The sequence below is a fragment of the Limulus polyphemus genome, unplaced genomic scaffold (genome assembly GCF_000517525.1).
Source record: "Limulus polyphemus unplaced genomic scaffold, Limulus_polyphemus-2.1.2 Scaffold3, whole genome shotgun sequence".
NCBI classification, from domain to species: domain Eukaryota; kingdom Metazoa; phylum Arthropoda; class Merostomata; order Xiphosura; family Limulidae; genus Limulus; species Limulus polyphemus.
The window spans coordinates 526,276-534,069 of NW_013665613.1; positions in this window are offsets into that span (position 1 = coordinate 526,276).

The window sequence follows — 7,794 nt, forward strand, 5'->3', positions numbered from 1 at the left end:
ACACAGTTAAATTTTCTGCCACCACCACCCTTGAAGGCAGCTCATTCCAAAAGCCAACCATCCTGTTTGAAAAGTAATACTGTCTAAATTGCTGACACTCCTACACTGCCAAAATTTGAATTTATGACCTCTTGTCCTATTGTTTTGACTGCTAAACACAAAAATAACTGTGATGGATCTATATTACCAATACTCTTAATAATCTTAACCTCAATAACTTCCCCTCTGACTCTTCTCCTCTCCAGAGAAAACAAGTTTAGATATTTTAGCCTCTCCTCATAGGATAATCCCACCATCCCAGGTATCATCCTAGTGGCTCTTCTATGAACCTTCTCCAACAATTCAATGTTCTTCTTGAGGAAATGAGCCAAAAACTGTACACAGTACTCTAAATGAGGCCTTACAAGATATATACATGTACAGTGAAACAGTAATATCCTTCATCTTGTATTCAATATTTCTATAGATGCTACCCAAATCCTAGCTACAATATACTGTTCGGATACAGTTTTTTTATCACAACACCAAGATCTTTTTCTCAAACCACAATATTTAATGTATTCCCATTTAAATTGTAACAATAATTTGAGTTGTGAAAACCTACATGCATCACATTACCTTTTGGATAGTTAAACATCATCTGCCATATACTGGCCCAATACATCAAATGATCTAAATCTCCCTGTAAGTCTGTAGCATCTTTGATACACTTAATCACCCCAAAATCTTAATGTCATCTGCAAACTTATTATTTGTTAGTCATTCCAGGGTCAATATCATTAATATAAATCACACAGAAGAAGACCCAACACAGAACCCTGAGGCACACCACTTGTAACTTTTATCCAGTCAGATCTATGTTCATTTATTACTACTGTCTGCTTTCCACTCTCCAGCCAATTTTCTATCCAATTTAATAACATTTCCCCTACACCCACAGATTTAATTTTTGTAACAAGTCTTTTGTGAAGCACCTTATCAAACACTTTCTAAAATCAAGGTAAACCAAATCCACAGTATTTCCTCCTTGCAGTAACATCCTCAAAGAATGTCAGCAGATTTGTTAAACAAGACTTTCCCTTATAGAAGATGAGTTCTCAACTAAATTTGCTTACAATAAATTTCTCTTAACTTCGTATTGTCCAAAGAAAAAAAAAGTACCTGGCCTTTTGAATAATATGCATAATTAAATAGACAAGAATACAGCTGCAAAAATGTCGATGATTATTCTAGATTACAACAGTACAAAAGGTGGAGTGGATATTGCTCTCCAAATGCTAAAGGTTTATTTATTCAACTAAAAGACAAACAGATGGTCAAATAATGGCTTTTTAAACGTTAGATTCATGCTACCTAAATACTTTTGTTTGGGGATATTAGTGATAAAAATGTAATTCAACAAAAAAAGCTTGACCATGTGCAACAAAATCTGACACCAACTGCAACATTGAGACTGACATTACAAGAAAGGATAGTAAAAAATGAACAAAAAATGCAGGAACAGATGTGAAATGTGATAATATTTTGAGTTTAATGAGACTTCCAAAATAATTATGCGATGGTTAATGATGATTTTTCTAGTTCATCAATATCTTTGTTTCTTTTACTTACCTTTGACATCTTTATAATGTTGATTATTTGTTTAGTAAACTAAACATCAATAAGCAAAATTTAAATATTTAGAAACAATAAAAAAAGTGAAATTCCTTATGTTTAAATTGTATGAGTTCCCCTTTGGACTCCACAAGTAGTGAATAATATATAAAAAAGTTTGTAATTTGTGGGTTAAGAAAAACATTGAGATAATTAAATGCATGTACTTATTTACTGGAATGTGATAATTTTTAGTCTACCTTAAATTCAATGATTGAAATTCATGTTCTGTTCTTTTATATTTATTTCACAATTTAAGACATAGTGGCAGTGTCCCGAGCTTCTAGTTTAGAGCCACTTTTCTCAACTTTATTGCAAGAGATTCAAGCATTCTAAGATGGAATCCTTCCCAGGAATAGAGAATAACACTGAAAAGCTGGAAGTACATACAACATCACATTTGATTAGACAGTGATTGGTAATATTACTGGTATTGTAGGTTTTAGCATTACAGTGTTCTTTTATCTGACTGCATGTCCCTCTAGTGGTTGATCCAATATATCCTTGGATGTACTTTAGGCAAGTGATCTTGTATATCACTAATGAGATATTCAGTGGTTTTTGTCTTTAAGATAAAGAACTGTTTTAAACTAGACTGTTTTAAAGACGTTTTAACTGAACTTGTGGGTAATAGCTGTTTGATAATTTTCTTCTTAATCATGTATGAAACACTGTCAAAGTAGGGTAAGACTAGAGTAATAATTTTCTTTGAAACATCTAACCTAATAACAAATAGGGTATTTAGTTCTTCAGTTTTGATATGGATTGTACCTTTCAGGAAAGAGAACAGAAAACAATTTATTTAAGCATTTGTTTGATATTATCAACTTCTGCTTAAAAAAGGTTTTAGATGCTCTGTATAACAGGGTTTAAACAGATTTTTTCTAAATATTGAAGAAGTGAAACTTTCAACATGTGAATAAAGTCCAGTGAAAGTGGGTTTATCGTACTCTTTAGTGGTAAGTATACCCTGGTGATTTAAGTCATTAATATCTAAAAAAAAATATATTTAACAAGATCACAAAAAAAGACTTCATTGCAGCAACTTCCCAAAAATATCTGAAAATAATAAACATTTATAATCATAGAAATAACTATTTTAAATAATGTATTAACAAGAAATCTATTTTTTAAGATAAACATATTTGAATAGGCATGACATTCCAAACCTAAGCTAATTTGTTTTTAATATAGAATAAAACTCAAAGAAATTAAATTTATAAAATTCTACAAACAACCAGTCATTTTCAAAGAAAGCAACATAATCCTTTATTTCACACAAAAAACAATCAATGTACTACAGCAAATAATACTATATATGTTTCAAAACCATATTTTGAAGTTATTTTTTTTCCAAACTACAAGTACATAAAACAAAATGTAGTTTTTTTACAGACATGAGCTAGAAGTTAAATATTGCAAATGGAAAATTACTGATGATATGGCTTACTTAAATGTTATTAATCCATTGGTAAGTTTAATGAATAAATGATAAGTTACATACAAATACAGATTACATTTTTAACACTACATTATTATTATTATTATTATCATCTGAATTCAAAGAAAGTACTTGTCACACACAAATAAAAAAGTAACCCAAATTTTAACACATAGAATCAGTTTCACTTGGGAATGTAGAGCTTCATGAAATGTGCCCTCACATAGCATACACAATCTGCACTAGAAAGAAAGTTATGTAAAAGTTTTTATTCAAATACCTGTTGTTCGTTCAAAGATGAAACATGTAATATCCTATTAATAAAACATAACTGGACATGTAGTAGTAGTAGTCCTAAGGCATCTACTAAGACCAATAATGAAAACTGACCAAGCCACAAAATAACTTATTCTTATATTAAGTAGCTCAAAGGAACTTTTCTGTGAAATACTTATGAATTTTTTTTGGCATTTCCACACTACTAAATATAATTTAGTATCTACATAACCACACTGTATAACAACAATTAGAAACATGTACTACTAGTTTCCTATGCTATTTTAATAAACCTATAAGTAACTTTAAAGATACATTTCAAATTAGAAAACATTCCATTTTTTTAAGTTTAAATTATTTTAACACAACCTCTATAATTTTTTTTATTTTATAAACACTATGCTATTATATGTTTATACATTGTATATATAACAGACACACACAATGGATCTGAAAACAAAATAAATATGTAAAATCCTTTTAGAGACATTGCATGAAAAAATTCAAATATATCACAAATTGACAAGACAAGTGACTACCATATATGTAGTTGTCTGGATCTTGAATGTGAAATATTAGTCAGTCAAGTTTATATGTTGTGTGTATATTGCAAACAAGATTAACATACATGCAATTTTAAATAAGAAACTATTTAGTCAATCTTATGGTTTTCACAGAGCCAGCACAAGGTTATAAAAAAATTATGAAGCTGTTCATTTATAACTGCCCCTTTGACTAGAAACAAAAAAAAGCATATCTGTAATCAAATATTATGACAATGTAATCAAAGTATCATAATTGGTGTATACAAAATTATAAAAAATTATACTGTAAAACATAGAGCATTTAACAAGTGTATATAAAGTTTTTATTTTTTCTGGTAAATATTGTAATCATTATCAATCATGATGTGTGTGCCAATTGAAAGAAACAAATGACTAGAAACTATATAAATATATTAAGTTTCAGTGCAACTGAAAAACTAAGATATTCTGAGGTATAGCTTATTAAGCATATCTACATGTAGATATATTTCAATATTTCAAAGATTTCCTTAAATTATTTTCAACTAATTATTTCATCCAAACAACACAACATTTTAATATTTCTAAATTTAAAACAGAATAATCATAATAATATCAGTTTTACATTACTGCTAGTACTTTTATTTTTCCACTCTTCTTTTTACTAACTTCACAACCTACAATAAATATTCTCTAAACTCATGACCTAAAACAGTAAAGCACTCAACACAGATTCTATTTTAAATGACAAAATTTCATTAGAATGTATATTTCAACACACACTCTAGTCTACATAATTTTCTATCAATTACAAATTTATTTTAAAATAGCAAAATAATTGGAATGTTTTTGTTTCTCACAGGACGACATTACTTGAATGTGTTTTATATCACCAAATGAGCTTGGTTCTTTATCCAGCTTTCAATGAGTAATTATCCAATTCATCTAATAAATACCATTGTTCTTCAAGGGTATTAACATCAAGATATTGAAAACTTAAATTTCATTTACAGAATAAAAATATCTTAAAAGTAAAAAATAAAAAAATCATTATTAAGTACACAAGAATTGTTTGAATGAAACTCTGGAATTATACATTCTTTATAATACCTATGCTTTATTATTTTATTAGGGATTGTCATGCTTATCAATTGTATATGCACCTGATGTCACCAATTTTAAGATGATGACATGCATGTTAACTAAAAAAACAACCTTAAACCACAACACTGTTTTTGAAATTAATGATCTTCAGGCAAACTTTATATCATATACACACTGAGAAGCTTACATTCCTGGTTACAATGTTATTTCTTTATTTCATTAATGCCACACACAAATGCTAAGTGTGCTCAACTTCCTCTGAATATTTGTAGATATTTACCAGAATGTTATAGAATAATTATGTTATAACAGTTTAAGTTTCACATAAAACCAACAGTGAATATTCAACCTGATTTTATACCCCTTATAACTAAAAAATATTAGAACAAAGTGAACTTCCAAATCTTCCAAAATTCAAAGAAGTTTCTTAAAGTAAACATGAAAACAATACACATTCAGTAAATATAAATTTCATACTTTTTTGCTTTATGCAACTATATACAAATAACAAAACAATAAAAAGACTTAGCATTTACTTGGGTATAAAAATCACAATTTTCATTCATGCAGTATGCATGTATCTAACAATTAAAACTATTTTACATGCATATAGTTTTAAATAGTTACCTCATTTTTAATATAATCTTATCACAGAAAAAAATCTCTTTAATAATTCATTGATTACTAACCCTATAATTAAAATCATACATTTAAGAAATCTAATAAGCAGCAATTGTAAGTCTGTGGATTCCCTTAATTATGTCATTCAAAAATAAAAGAACCCTTGTGCCTACTGTCCTGTGGAGAGTAATTTGTTCTTAGTCCTACGAAACTCACCTTAAAAGTAAATTTGTCAATTTTTAAGAAACTGTAATGGAAAAGCAATAATACACCCTTAAATTAATAAAGCATTATTCTGACAATAAACAGAATATCCATTCTGTGCATGTTCAACTATGCTTAATAAAATAAGCATTCAGATTCATTTCTGAACCCATCATCAGATTACAGGAGAAATGTCCTCAGAACAAGTTTAAATATTAAGAACAATATTGTTAAATATGTAAACACAGTTCAAATACAAAACACTAAAACACAAGATAAAGTTACTGAATAATGAATAATAGCAAAAAAACTGGCAATTCTTAGAACGTGTAATTATGACTGTATTAAAAATAATGTTGGTTTCAGCTCAAAAAACTATTTTTATGTCAGGAAAAGCTTACTATTCCATGGGTTTTATTTAGGTGTTGCACATTCAAACAAATCCCTTGTCTTGATATAACTGCAACAAAAAAAGTTGCTCAAGATATTAATGACCTAACTAACTCTTCCAATTTATGATATGAAGTGAAACAAGTACGTCAACTTGCAAGGAAGCTCACTTCTAACTTATCTTAAAATAATCCATAATAAGTCTCAATCTATCTTACTTCTACTGAATTCCAAAATTTTATGAGATCACTGATAATCAATCCAATCCCTTCTTTATCCAGTTGTAGTCCAGCCACACATGGAAAATTTGAAGAAGTACTCTCAATATCTAATGAACATCCTCCTTTCATGGATGATACCTTTCTATTCACCAACAGTGAATTAAATGTTTGTAATATTCATTTGCAAACATTATAGTTGATACATTTTCAGGTATTTTTTAACAAAACAAATTTTTAATGATTTATTTAGATGAACTGTGTTAGATTTCAAATTCTATTACTTAATTTTAGCATAAACATGAAGCATAAATTGCTTAAACACTCTTGCAGTTATATAGATTTATTGTCATTTTAATACTTACAATGTGGAATGTATTGTTTTGTTTGATTTGTGCTGGCACACTTATTATGCTACTACTATTACAGTACATGATTTATGCATATTATTTCCATATTTTTGTAACATTTAAACTTGTTCTGAAGGCCCTTCTGCAGTAATTTATGACAGTTCCAGTACTTGATCCGAAAACACATTTAAAGACAGTTGAACGACTAGATATTTCATTTATTGTCTGAGTAGCATTTGTACACACATAATGAATCTCGCAAAATATTGATAAATTACATCTGATGCCATTAACTCACAATCTGAAACTTAAGACCTATACCTATCAGATTGGGCTCTTTGTATTCAAAGTAATGTTTAACATGTATAAAAAAATATGTCCAGAAGATTCTAACACAAAAAGTATAACTAACAACCATAATAAATAAATATTTTTCATTACACTGTAACACATTACCTTATAAACAATGTGCATGTGTCATCATATGCAAGGTTACAACAAAGCATTGTACATTGTCTTTGAATATACATTGTATTAACTTTAAATGTGTAACTTAACACAAAACATCAAGTGATAATAAGAAGTTTCTGTAGTCATCCATATGCCAAATAATCAGCCAATTTAGACTCTAACAGCTTGACAAATCATGCTTAAAAAGATTTGTGTACCAATAAAGCATCTCTAGATTATAAATTTGGTTACTAAAATACATGAACATGCTACACATATTTTAACAATACTCCAAAAAAATTGACTGATAAAATTGATTGTAAGCACAGTACAGATTACATGCAAGTGTACAGAACTGATCAACAAGCACAGGTACATTTCAAGCATTTTGTCAACAGTAGCTGATTGTTTGTTTGGAATTGTACATGTAAATGTGAACCTAGCATAACATTATACTTTTAGGGGTATATCTCATTAAAAAAAAAGAACTAATGTACATATTTCTACGTGTACAACTGTACTTAAGTCAAATCAACATAAGCAAACAGAATTAACTACCACCA